The following is a 15,377-nucleotide window of genomic DNA, read 5'->3' as shown; positions in this document are numbered from 1 at the left end:
TTTTCTATATTTCAAAATTATAAATTATTTTCTCAAATTTATGCATGAATTGTATGTTCGTTATTCTTTCACCTGTGATAGATACTTGAGTTGTTTCCGTATCTTGGCTGTTGTGGACAGTGCTGCAGTGAACTTAAGAGTGCAGAGGTCTCTCTGAGATGCTTACTTTGCTTCCTTCAGATATATACTCAGTATTAGATTGCTGGATCATATGGTACTTCTATTTTTAATTTTTTAAAAAACTTTCATATTCTTTTCCTCAATGGCTGTACCAGTCCCCACCAACAGTGTAATAGGTCTCCCTTTTCTCTGCATTCTTACCAACATTTGTTCTCTCTTATCTTTAGATAATAGTCATCTTGAAGCATGTGAAGTGATATTTCAGTGTGTTTAATTTGCATTTCCCTGATAAATAGTGATGTGGAACACCTTTTCTCGTTCCCTATTTGTATATCTTCTTTGGGAAAACATCTATTCAAGTTCTTTGCTCATTTTTAAATCAGATTTTTAAAATTTTATCCATTCTTTCAAACATCTCCTTTACTAGATTTCTGTTATGTCATTGGAACTAATATTTTTGCACTTACTGAAGCCTTAAGATTTCTTTCTTTCTACATAGAATCTATTGGCAGATATTTCACCTCCAGAAAGTGATGTCCTTTCCCTCCCTCATTTTACTCAGTCCCTTCTCCAACGTCGAGTCTTCCTCAGAAATATCTGGCCTGATCACCAATTCTGGACTAGCAACTTTTCTTCGAGCTTTCCTATTCCCTTACCTTTATCACTTTATCTTGGTGACAAACATTTTGTTAGTCAGCTTTTTATTGCTGTGAATAAAATACCTAACAAGAACAACTGAGAGGAGTTCATTTTGGTTTTAGAGTTTTAGTTCATGGCTAGTGGGTTTCGTTGCTTTGAGCCTGAGGTGAGGCGTGACATCAGAGAGGAAGCCATGGCAGAGGAAAGCTGCTAGACTCACAGCGGCAGGAAGGAGAGGAAGAGCAGGAAGAGGCTGGGAGGAAGATGAGTCTTTGCCAGGCCTGTCCCTAGTAACCTCCTTCCTCCAAATGGGTTCCAATTCCCAATAGTTCATTTTTCTATCAATGGATTAATCCATCAGATGGACTAACCCACTTATGAGATCAAAGTTCTCATGATCCAATCATTGCCTAAAAGCCTTACCTTTGAATACATGAAACTTTAGGGAACAATTCCGATCAGAACCCTAACAAGTAGCTTTTAAACTCATCTTGTTGTTTCCCCCTTGGGTCCCTTTTAACAAGTGATCTTCTTAGCTTCCAGAGTGATCTTTCAGTTACACATTACATCATTTTTTTTTCACATGAAAAATAGGAAAGTATATTAAGAGGCCCTTGAAATCCATAACAGATCCATGCTTCAATCTCCTGATATTAAAAAGTTCTGAAATCCATATATTCTAAGGTCACCACATATAAGACTTTCATTAAAATGTTGAAAATTGTGTCAGATTAATCATCCCATTTCACAGATAAGAAAACCAAATCTTAGATAAGATTTGCAAGGATACATAGCCAGTTGCACATCTGAGAACTGAACCAAACTTTTAAAAATTCATATTCTTTCTTTATACCACACAGCAACCAGGTTTTTATTCACATAGTCATGGGAAAGCCAAGATTGTTTTGGGCCACAGCTTCCTCAACAGCAAAGACTGAAAACAAACCTTATTTTATAAGGTGGTACAAGGTTAATCCAGACAATGTACTCTCAGTTCACAGTACATGATTGCCTACCTTATAAACATAATAGATTCAAAATTTCCTTGAAATTTTGAATTATTTCAGATACAAAATAATTATTATTTTTGAAATAATCAAGATAATTGAAGATAAAAAGCCCATATCATCATCTACTTAAAACTTTAATTGAAGTTATTGTAAAATCTAGTGTGGGTACAGATGTAAAAGCAACGTAAAAATGGGAAAGTCCATTGGGCTTATTTTTTTAATTATTCAGCTTATGTCATATGCATGCAAAGGCATCTTGGCCTTGCAAAGGCCACAGGTGTCTTATAACCACCATCCTGGCTTGCCTTCTGGGGTTGTATAAGAAGCACTAACCTTGGAAAGTTTTCTGAATGACTTTAAATGTTTCTTAAGAATGTTTAAATTCTTCTTATGACATTCATAATATTTGATGGATATTATGGATACTTTCATCAAAGATACTTGACTCCACTAATAGCAATGGCATATTCACCTTAGAATTTTGCTCCATTCCTAGTTAAAAGTAGGTACACAAAAATATAGCAGTAACAGATCCCTATTAACAACTTTTACATAAAACCTTTAATTGTAAAAATAAGTGACATAATTACAGCCAATGTTTTTTGAATATTTAGTGCCAGGTATTTTTGCATACACAATTGTCAATATTCCACCAGCCAAGCAAGATGGAAATTACTAGACATCAAATGATTTCCTGGGGGCTAAATGGTTAACTTAGAGAATTACTATTTTAACCCAGTTTTCTCTACTTATAAAATGCTACTTTTTGTCTCATTCCACTCATTATTTCATTCATTCACTGAACATTTATTCATTCAATGGCCATTCTGTGGTAGGCACTGTGTGAACTATTAAGTAAAACAATATTGCTATTTTTGGGAGGGTATTTTATTTTATTTTAAAATAAAAACAAAACAAACGAAAGAGCTAGGAAAGGGTGTTTGGTAGTTAGATCACAGAAATTTCCTGAAGCTAGACTACGAGAGCAAAGCTCTCCTTAAAGAATTAGAACTAATAATCCAAATAATATAGTCATATAAATATCTACGATGATATAATCTGTTTTTTTACAGAATTATTTAAATTAATTTACATATTTTTTCAGAAAATGTATAGAGAACATTCTATATATCAAGTATGAAGTTGTTGGGGCCAGAAAGGCAACTAAGACAACACTTCCAGCCAAGTGGGAAGCTGTAAACAAGGAATTCATTCATGAATTTTATTCAGAACATGAAATTTGTACAAAGACATTCAATGAGATCCTATTATGCTCTGAATGCAAATACCACATGAGGACTGTAGATATAGTATGAGAAAGTATGACCAAGGAAGAAGGGGTCTGGAGCTTTCTCCAGAGGAGAAAACATATGAATTTGTTCTTGAAGGATGAGTAACAGTTTACCACATGATGACTGGAATGGTCATTCAGGTAGAGGAGATGGCAAATAGTGAAGCAGGGGAGGATACATTGCTTTGTTCAGCAGAGTACAAGAAGAGCAGTGGCAGGAAATGAGACCAGAATAGAGATGGAGCTGGACTCTGAAAGAGGCAGTAGTGAAAGCTTGGATGCAGTTGGTTGACTATGATGAAGGATTTTTTTCCTGTTTCACGTTTCCATGGAGAACTTCCACTGTACTTTCATCCTAACCATCTCATACTCCTCTCCAGAACAGGGAGAGAAACCCACAGGAAGATCAATTCAGGGAAGGAACGGAGCATGCACAGTCAAACACGCCTCCACCACAGGTAAATCACAGAAGATTCTTTGTCTGCCTTTACTGGCCAGCGACTGGGTGAGGGAAGCATCTCATTCAGGAGTGAAGTGTTAAAAAAGACCATTTGCCATGGACCGAAAGTTATATTACTCAGTTTTATCAGTAATAAAGCTGATGTTTCTATGCACTTGAGTTTGACTTTTGTATTCTTTCTTCCAGTTGGTTCCTGAATTGGAAGGAGAATAACAAGTTTACTCATTGGCTTTCCTAAAACTCAAACATGCCTCTGAAAAGCAGCGTGATGGCCCCCAGAGATGCCTATGTCTGAATCCCCTGAACCTGTGAACCTGTGAATATGCTACCTTTTGTAGAAAAGATACCCATACTTTGCAGAGGTAATTAAGGTTAAGAATTCTGAGATAGATTATTCTAGATTACTCCAATCTAATTACATGAGTCCTTAAAGGTCTTTCTCAGCTGTGTCAAAGGGAGATCTAACTATGGAAGAATAATCAGAAAGATGCAAGGTGCAAAGTATTCAACCAACCATTGCTGGCTCAGAGGAGGAAAGGAACACAAACCAGAGGATGTGGGCAGCCTCTCAGTACTGAAAGCAAGCCCCTGGCCAACAGATAGTGAGAAAATGAGGACCTTGGATTTATAAACACAGAAAACTGAACGGGGTACCAACAACCCAAATGAGTGGAAAATAAATTCTCTCCTAGAGTCTCCAGGAAGTAACGTGGCCTAGCTAAGATCTCAATTTTAGTCTAGTGTAGTTTTAACTCACACACAAAAAAAAAATTGTTGTAATTTGTTATGGTAGCCACAGAAAACTTATCTAATATAAAAAACATGATAAAGGTTTTAATACAAGAGGGTTCACGTGCCCAGATGGATATGGGTTGTTACAATGGCCAGTAGAAAACATTTGAGAGACAGCAGAATGTGATGACAGAATGCAGTTCTGGGCAAAAGAGTTCAGAAATATCTTAGCTTGCAGTTGAGGGACAGCCACATTTGTTCACCAAGACTGAGATTCTAGAAGAAGAAACAAGTTTACATGAACAAATCGTGAACTCAGTGTTGGTATACTGTATTGAAGTATATAAGACCTCTAGAACATTCAGGTGAAGATTTTCAAGTGGTTGGAAACAAAACCGCTAAAGAAAAGTAGTGACATTGCACAAACCACAGTGGATAGCTTGGGATAAGACCATACAAAATGAGAAACAGTTGTGACTATAATTTAGTCATGATTTGGATTATTTAAACATTATTTAAAGAAAATAATGTATTTTTTTTTTTTACTACTAAACCAATCATCCATAGCTCTACATAAAGAAAATGTGGTCACTCAACTTGGTAAATAGAGAGGTGACTTTCTAGAAGTTACTTCAGAAGCCAGTTCAGTTTTATGCTGTATCCTGAGCATGACCTAACATTTTTACTTCTTTTAACATTGTGTTTTTAGACCTTCCAGTCATCTGTACAAAGTTGAAGATTTTTCATAGAACTTCATGGGTAATCCCACCATTTGCCATAACCAAAAACACTCATTTGACACTGTTTTTTGAATCATTTAAGGGCTTAATCCTTCCACTTTGTTTTATTTCCCTTATGAATTCATACCCAGAAAAACATTAGTAATAATTCCCTCATAATTTGTAAAGTGCCATCCACAAAACTGTAATTTAACCAACTTCCATGTTAAATTCCATTTTTCTTAGAAAGTACATTTAAATAAAGTCTTCTTTCTAAACTTAAGGTTGAAAATAATCTTCATTTTCTATGAGGCCTAATCTTCCTTTATTTCTCCCTGTCTCTCTCTCTCTTCCTCTCTCTCTCTCTCTCACACACACACAAACACACATACACACACACACACTCACACACACACGCACCACACAAAATCAATACCTCTCACCTCTGAGTTTTACAGTAGGCAGTTTTACTGAGGGAAAAATAATCAGGAAATTTTATGTAGGGACAGAACTTTAATGTAGGGACAGAACTATTGGTCAGATAATTTGTTTTACATAGTTGAATTTTTTTATATGGCCCAATACGCATGCCTTATTAAAAACAGGTGAAATTTTGAAAGATTTTTTTAAAAATCCATATTTTAAAATAGTTAATAGCAACCAAGAATTTATAAAAACAATATAGAAAGGTCCCTACACCTATTGGTGAGCTTTCCCTAATGGCAACATCTTACATAACTGTAACATATTTTCAAAACCATGAAATTAACATTGGCATAATACAGTTACCAGACTACAGACCTTATATATTTCAGAGTTTTTCATATGTGCCTGCTCTCTTTTTTCATATATATGAATATAGTTTATGAAACTTTGTTACATGTACATGTTTATATGATCTTCTCAATGATTTATCTACAGTATTTCTCTCTCATCATACAGGAGCTCCCCGGAGGTAACCATAGTTCCTCCTCCTGCTCCTTCACTACCTGGTAATCACTTATCTGTTCTCCATTCCTATAAGTTTTATCACTTCAAGAATGTTAAATAGATGGAATCACATAGTGTGTAACATTTGGGTGTTGGCCTTTTTCTTTTTAATTCAACTCTATTCATTCATGTTGCTACATTTGTATGAGTAGTATGTTCCCTTTTATTGCTGAATAATATCCATGGCATGGATTTCCAGTGTGTTTATCCTTCATTCCCTGAAGGACATTTGGGTTGGATTGTTCCAGTCTTGGTCTATAATAGTTAAAATGAACATTATCTAGAAACGTTATGTGAATACAAATTTTCACTTCTCCAGAAAAAAGTCCCAGAGTGTGATTGTTGGAGTATGTGGTTTAAGTGTATGTTTAATTTTACAAGAAACAACCAAACTTCCAGACTGGCTGTACTGTTTCATATTCCTGCCAGTAATTTATGAGAGATCCATTTCTCTACATCTTTGCCAGCTCTGGCTATGTCAGCAATTTTTTTTTTTTTTTTTTTGACCATTCTAATAGGCGTGTAGAGAAAAGCAGATGGATTGTTAATGGTACTTTTGGAACTCAGTATAGATACTTGAATAAGATCTCTAAAATGAACACAATTTCCTGTACCACAAATGAGCATAGTGCTTTAGTTAAGAGGTAAAGGACAGTAGGTTGGATCTTAGCCCTCTACATTTAAGATCATCATGGAAACTTAAGACCATCAACAGCCATAAAGGCCTGTTTATGTGTAACACTTTTTGGGGAATCCTTGTAGTCAGTTTCAGAGGAAAGCAGAAAAGAGGTCAATCATCTACCTTAATGACCTGGTTCTCAATGGTCAAATGATAAGGGGGCCCATGAAGCTTTCTCAAGAGTTTAGCATGTTTGGGGCTTAGGGTTGTAGCTCAGCAGTAGACAGCTTGCCCAGCCTGTGTGTGGCACTGGGTTTAATCCTCAGAACCACATAAAAATAAATAAATAAGACAAAGGTATTGTGTTCACCTACAAAAACAAAAAAGAATTAAAAAAAGTTTCAAGAGGCGGAGGATGGACTCTTAGAGTTTCATAGGAGGGGGTGAGAAGGTAGCTCAGTGGTACCTAGATTTGGCTAGATTTGCATGCCTGTGCTGGGTCCTGGCTTCAACTTGTTTCATTCCCAGCATCACTGAAATAAATAAATAAATAAACAAAGAAATAAATAAATGGAAGAGTTCAGCATGTTCGGACTAGAGAACAATGAAATGAAGGTATTATATTGGCCCGAAAGCTCAAGATTATTTTATTTAAAAACAAAACTCAAAATATCAGGTACTATTGGAAAGCTCAGTCAAATGCTATGAATTTTCTCTGAGGGACATTTAACTAGATTGATGAACTCAAAGTTAAAGATTTTTAATGTTTAAATATTCTTTTAGTCATGTATATTTATAAATGTTCTATTTATTCTCTCTTATTTATGACATTAATTAATAAGTATGTCAGCTACTATAAACATTACACAGCATATAGAAAGCTTTCCAGTTGTAAAAGACCACACCAAACTTTTCCAATGTCAGCTCAAAGAAACAGTAGTCCCATAGAATGTGAATAAGTTGAAGAAGAGTTTCATGATCAAAAAAAAAAAAAAAAAAAAAAAGTTAAACAGCTTATTTGCTGCAAATGCTCTCAAAGTCAATATTAGAGGAGCAAATGGGCATACAATGTGACACTTGAAGAGGTCAACGTGGTATCAAGAACTTCCCCCAAACTTATTTGTCCATAAAAATGCTTTGTACAATATCTCAAAGGACTAGTTTAGAAACCTCTGGATGAAATTGATTGAAAACATAATCTATAACTGAATTCACCTATCACTAAAATTGTTGCTGGGCATAGAGCCATTGAAGAGGCTGTTATCTAAAAATGGGTGGAAAACTAGATTTGTATTCCTGCATGTGTTTTTGTGTCCAGTTTCTATGGCCAGCTCCTAAAGAAATCAAGCTCAAATTAGACTATTAACAACTTTAATGATTCAAAAAACATTCATTTGGTCTAGATTATGAGAAATGTTGCCTATGAAAGCTACATCAAGAAAATAAATCATGTGGTATGATGTTTAGCTTTTTCATTACAATTTTCAAGACAAGTCAAATTCTCTTAATGTTGGAGGTGGAGGATGGACTCTTAGAGTTTCATAGGACGGGGTGAGAAGGGAAAATTTGGGAAAAGCAAATTCCAAAAAGAGGCACAAATGAAAAAAAAAAAAAGGAAAAGTAAAAGCTTAAAGTGTTTTATCAGTGGAAATCAGGATGCTTCATTCTCTTCATACAAAAATTAAGAGAATATATTTAAGCAAAAAGTTGCACTCATGGGCTCAAGCAAGGTAGGGATTTAAAAGTAATATTAGAGGTTTAAGATTATTATCAGCACATATATGAAAATATCAATATACTGTGAAATAGAAGTTTAATTTTATGTAAGAACATTAAAAAAGTAAAGACAAGGAATTCCATTCTGTTTTTTCTATGTTCCTTAAGAGATATAAAATTATTACTGAATGCATCATTTGTTTTTTATTATAATTCCCCCTTTTCTGACAGAAAACACAATGTACTGGAAAGAGCATGGGCTTTATAGCTATAAAGAGCAGAGTCTGGGGGAATAATTTAAACTTATTGTGCCTTCGTTTGCTCATCTGAAAACATATATAAAAATATCTGCTAAAGAGTGAACTTGAGCCAGGCCTGGTGGTGCATGCCTGTAATCCCAGCAGCTTGGGAGGCTGAGACAGGAGGATCACAAGTTCAAAACCAGAAAAAGTGAGGTGCTAAACAAATCAGTGAGACCCTGTCTCTAAATAAAGTACAAAATAGGAAGCTTTCTGGGTATGATGTACCAGGAGCTAACAAGATGGTCCTGCACATTACAGATATTTTCCATTATAGACCTTCTGGAAGTACAACTGAAGATGTTCCACAAGAAATTCTTACAGGCTGAGAATCAAGTACAAATTTTCAGTTCTGCATACAGGCATATCTTTGAAAAGGATCCTTGTAAGATTGACATGCAAGCCCCATTTCTTTCAAATCAAACTGAATAAAAGCCTAATTTTATTTGGAAATTTTAATTCTACACATCAGTGATTTACTGTTTTAAACTTTCAATTTTCCTCTATTCCCAACAATTTTTATTACAACAGAAAATCATGAAAAACATAGCTTATCTACACACACACACACACACACACACACAATAAATATATATTAATCAATCCACAGATCACTCCACTATTCTTTTTTGGTTATATTTAATATATCGATATATCTTTATATCAAAATCTGTTAATCTGTGGATTGATTTGGAAGTCTCAAGAGATTTAATTGATTTATATCAAACTTATTGATATAAAGATTCCCAAGAATGCATTTTTGGGGACATTAAGTGCGATAGTTAAAGTCTATTCTTTTCTCTTTTCTCCAAAGGAAACTAGAGTAAGACAACTATGAAACCCTCCTTTCTTAAGGAAGTCAGTATTTGCTTTTCAATTTTCATTGCTTCTTAGCCATTTAGTCATGCTTCATCTGCATTTCTTAGTAATAAGAGTATGACCCAACTTCAATTAACTTTCTCTTTGAATAGAAAAAATATACATATTTTATTGTGCTTTAAAATAGGATTTTGAGAATTAGTCAAAGGAAATTTGCACTGGGTTTGTAAGGAACCATTTGCCTCAACCACAGTAAAACCTCCCCTTGGAGGCCACTCCTGGACCCAAAGTCCAGCCTTGGTTTCATACCGTAGCATCTGGAATTTACAATGTAAATTTCTCAGGTTTCATCTCCAGTGTCACCCACAAATTACATGTTTTATATACTAACCTAATTTGACCTAGTTTATCACAATTGGTCAGGAAATAAGAAGATACAGCTTCTTTCTATGGTATTCTATTTTGTTCATCAAAATGCCTTTACTTTACCTACAACAGGACCTTTTTTCTTCCACAACATATGACAGATATAAATATGGATATATACAGTAAATATACTGGAACTTAGTGTATTTATATTTTATATACAGTAAGAATAAAGCCATTCAAAGCTGGCAAGGGGCAATAACTTGCCTTTCTTCAAAGCAATGTATATACATATTTTTTTCAATGACAGGTTAGAAATTATAATCATCCAAAAATATGTTGAAGTTTTTGTCAAGTGGTGTAATTTCATCAGAGGCACAATTCAAATGAGTACAATAAACTATCTCAAAAAAATATTCCTAGTTATCAAGTAGATAATATAAAAGCACCCTAACATAATCATATTTGTTCTCTGAGACCTGCTGGTAAATGAACCAACGAAAAACATTTTACTTACCAGAAATACCATTATTCATGACCACCTTTACACATATGGTGCTTAGGAAACATTTTACTAACTTGGTCTCCAAATCATCTCACAGGACTTATTTTTTAAGCATTACATTATTTTTTACAGGGAAAAAGGTCTGATCCAATTTATAGCTCTTTTCCTTTTAATCCTTGGTCTTTTTCCATATTTGGTTCTTTTAGTGCTTATAACACATTTTTCTTCTTTTTTAATCTGGTAAAATTTAGCTTTGGCACACCATCTGTTTCATAGTGAAGTGCTTGTATTCAGCTTCCCAGATGGGTTGAATAAGAGAAAAAGGTTAAGTGATTTAACTTGAATTCATACAGTGAGTCATCTGCCCTCAGCCCAGGCATGACAAAGTGAAAGATCTTGAAGGTTTTTTTCAAGACACACACTTGGCAATCACACAACTTTTAGCAGAGTTTTCTCAAAACTGGACAGAGTAACAAATACATTCAATATTGTCGAAGAATAATTTGGATTTCAAGTTTATTTCTAACATACAACATTTTAACAAAACTTTTGAAAAGCAAACATTTCCCTTTAACGAGAAATGAAAACTGAAATTTTTTAGTATCATTTTTTAGTATCACCTCCTAGCTGATCTTTCCTTTCTCTCCCTTCTAGCACATCTTTTAACCTGGTACTATATTAATTTTGTAACAAAATTCCTTTTCTCTCATTTCTGTTGAAGAGTAGGCAGTTTCTTTCTCAGCAGGACACAGGCCACCAGCCCTTCTAAAGAGTTTCTGAAATCCACGTTCTTTCATGTTTCCCTGGTCAGAGAGTTAGTATTTCAATTCAGTTCCAGAGTTTGGACAGCAAAAAAACTCCCATTATATGAGACAGTTCAGATAACAGGAGATACCAGTGTGGATTAAAGTGTGCATTGGCTAAATTTATAACTTATAAATTTATAATTTATAATTTTAATAATTGGAAAAGAGAGTGCAAGTTGATTTCTTCTGCCATAACTAAGCTTTCATTTGGTAAAGAATTCTAGTCTAGATACTGTGATGAGATTCAAAAGAAATAGAGATGGTGCTTACTCTTGGGGAATTTGGTTTCTAGTAAAAGCCATAGTAAAGATAGTCCTCCCACTCAGGGACGAAAGCAGGTTATATCATTGATGAACCATTTTTTTTTTTTATTAACAATTTAGTCAAAATCTGATAAAATGATTGTTTAACTGAAGTATTCTTTTGACAATCCACTCAATTATATATTCTGCTACGGATTGAATATTTGTGTCCCAACCCTCCCCCCAGATTTATATGTTGACATCTTAATTCTCAGTGTGATAGTATTAGGTGGCCTTTGGGAGCTAATTATGTCAAAGGGAGGAAACTTCCTATGATAGTATCCATATAAAAAGTCTCTGGGGAACTTGCTTTTCTCTTTCTGCTGTTCATCATGTGAGGATAAAATAAGGTCATCTGCAAAACAGGAAGAGGGTCTTCACTAGACACTGGATCTGCCAACACCTTGACATTCTTCAGTGTGGTCAAAACACAGGCAGTCACTCTGCTCTTAATGTTTTGTGGCAAGATGTCTCTTAGTTTACCATAAAGTTATTGGTCATATTTGTTTAATATGTGAACATATATTAATGTTACATATTTGAAGCTATGATTCAATAAAATTTATCTGCTTCCTAAAGAGTCTGAAAAAAAAATCCTTTACACTTAGAATAAATTTAACTTAAAGTTTAAAAAAAATAAACCAACTTGTACATAGAGGGCTCATGTACAATATATATAAGAACCTATCCATATGCCTAATCCATAATTTAGTGACTGTTCTTTATCCTCATGAGAAATATATACAATGATTTGAACCATCTAGAAAATTCATCTGGATTTTGTAAGACAGAAGCAATGAATGATTAAAACTTCACTAAAGAAACTTTGAACTTCCAACTTTATTTTTAATAATTGGGAAAAAGGTGCAAGTTGATTTCATTTGCTTGCATATCTCTGCTTATGCAGAACTGTCTCCACAGCGCTAGATTAGTTTCTGCAACATTATAATGATGTTGTGTTGAATTGAATGGCATTGAAGCCCATTTGCCTTCCCTTTCAGGAACTCATAGATTAAAGGAGAGGCAATATTAAGGAAATAATTTTAATCAAAGTAAATAAATATTTTCTATATCAAATGAATAGAGTTGTGTGAAAAATACCAAGCTGGGGTTTGCACAGGAATTCACTAAGTCTGAGTCTTGGTCAATGATTGGAGCCATCTACGTAGAAGGGTGGGCAAGGTGTTCCAAGCTAAAGAAACAGACTTGATTTTTGTGTTAGTCAGCTTTTTGTCACCATGACCAAAATGCCTGACAAGAATAAGAGGAGGAAAAGTTAATTTGGGGCTCACAGTTTCAGAAATTCAGTTCATAGTTGCTCTGGGACCAATGTGAGGCAGAACATCATTGCGGAAGGGTGTGGTGGAGGGAAGCTGCTCATGGTAACCAGAAAGCAGAGAGAGTAGGAAGGAAGATGCACCCTTCCAGGGCACACCCCCAGTGACCCACTTGCTCCAGCCAGGCCCCACCTGCTGTAGTTACTACTCAATCCATTCAAACTAGGATGGACTGATTACTTTAAGTATCATAATCTAATTTCTTCATATCTCAATATACTTCCATTAACACAGGTGCTTTGGGGGGACACCTCATATCCAAACCATAACAATTTTTCCAGAACTGGAAATGAAAAAAAATAAAAAGATCTCCTTTACCTTATTCTTTTCCTCATCGAGGCAAAGTGTTGCAAAATGTTGAATACATTTCTTTCAGTCACATACAATTGAGAAAGATGCCAGCATGACCAGATGGACGGTTTTCAGATTCACACTTTGGAAACACATGGTGCTTCTCTGAGGCAATTGTGTACTATTTCTTTTAAAATAGCAGAAAGCATATGGGAATAGGATTGGATCTGTCAGCTACTATCAAAAGAATAGTGAAGCTTTAAAAATAAATTAAATAAAAACTTATAAAGTAGCAAAATTTTATCATATTTTGAAATTGTAAGGTTTACATTTGTAGATACATCTACATCTCAAAGAAAGAACTTCTACTAATTTAGATAAACCACAATCCCTGTTAGGGCTGCCAAATCTGAGGCAATTAAGAGACAAGGTCAGTGTAATGACAGTCTGGAGTAATTACACTGACTAACAATTGAGTATTTCCACCCTTCACCCAAATTATGAATTTCTTTTCCTAAAGAAAGCAAGTATAGAACAGTTTGCAAAGCTTCCTCTAAGGTCTCTACTTTCTTTTCTTAATATAAACATACAAGCAAACGAAAAACAACTACATCAAACTTACATGCACGAAAACACCTGCTTTAGTTGAAGTACGTTGGGTATTATGGCTTGCTGTGGCACACTTAGAAAAGCTCTGTGGAAAGGCATCTCTCCCTCTATCCTGTCAGTACCTTTTAGCAAGCACAGAGCTGGGTGGTTTCCCACCAATTCCAACCACAGTGCTTTCATGAATGGATTTTCTAACCAGGTCAAATCTTCCTAATGCTAGACTCATAACTCCACCATACTCCATGTTTTCTATGGCAATCTATCTTTCCCCAAATTATTATTATGGGATTTGGAATGATTATACTTCAAGGAGAATGACTTCATAGGGCAGAACCCAAGGAATTAAAGGAGCTTTAGATAGCAAACCTCTATTTTAAGAAAATATTTTTTTTTCAAGGTGGATGACTTCCTCTGCCTTTCATCCACATGGGGTCCTTGATCCCAGATAAAGTAAGCAGTCTGCTGGTGGCTTTGAAGTCATCTGCTCTCCTTCCTGATACAGGAATGTGCATTATTCTTTTTTACTTCCACATGCATGGAACTTTGTTTCCAAAAATCTGTTACATCTCAACATGAATTTGTCAATATTAATTCTGGAATGCTGATATGAAAGTAGCATTATTTGTTATTCTTGTTTAATGATTGATTTCTATGATAGGTGTTAAGGGCATTTCAAGACAATTCAAATATTTATCATGTCCTCAAGCTATTAGGTGAATTAAAATAAATAAATAATACAGAACAAGGAAGAAAGTGATAAATATCATAATAAAGATACAAATTAAGTATTATGGGAGTTCAATGGGTAGAGACGTTCAATATTCATAAATATTTGGCTGATTTTTCTTTTTAGTCTATTTGAAAATCTCCCTTCACACAGTCAAAATGTTTTGGTCTAAGTCATTGTGTAAAATGTGCCCTTCTAATATGTGAGGCTTAAAATTTCTACAAGATATTAAGTTGTCATCATCATCATCATCCTGGCTTATTCTCAACCCCTTCTTATGTTTATAGGCAAAGTCAGCAAAAGATGAAAAGATCACATATATTTTTTTTCTATAGTTTTTTAAATAAAATTATTTTACTTTTGAATCCATTTTTATGTAATGTGCAGTAAAAGCTATTTTTGAATTAACTTTTAATATTGGTCTCAACTTAAAGGTATAATGTTCTCAAAATTAAAAAAATAACATACTTGGTTATTAATGGGTGAGCTCCATTTATGTTTTCAACTACCTTATTGTAAGCTGAATCAGAAAGAAAAGCTCAAAATCTGATATGCTAGGATGCTGCCTAGATCTCATGTTAATATAACTTAAAAATATTGAAAGCATGTCTAGTTGATAGTAATTTTTATTGTGGCATTTTAAGATGATTGTTAAAGTACTATGGAGTAAAAATGAAGCTAAATTATAGTGAAAGGAATCAAGATTATAGCTAGGGAAACACTTTTTGAGACTGGATGACCAAGTATTAAAGGAAAAGAAAGAATGAAACCTCAAGGTCAGTTGTCAAGAGAAAAATCTGCTTTGGTGAGCGACTGAAAAAAATAGCTCAGAAGAAAAGGGTCTTAGAGTTTCTGTCCTCACCTGAAGTCTGGTTTGTTGTTGGGACAAGGAAGGCAACTTGAAGGAGTAGCAACATTCAATCTATCTTCATTTAGTTTCTGAATAAATACTCCCAGATAGTCTTGTCACAAAATATTTATGTAATAAATATTTATGTCATAAATATTTGTCATCACCCA

This window comes from Callospermophilus lateralis, chromosome 12 (assembly GCF_048772815.1).
Source record: "Callospermophilus lateralis isolate mCalLat2 chromosome 12, mCalLat2.hap1, whole genome shotgun sequence".
Classification (NCBI taxonomy): domain Eukaryota; kingdom Metazoa; phylum Chordata; class Mammalia; order Rodentia; family Sciuridae; genus Callospermophilus; species Callospermophilus lateralis.
The sequence above is the reverse complement of the archived record's forward strand: the minus strand, read 5'-3'. Positions refer to the sequence as shown.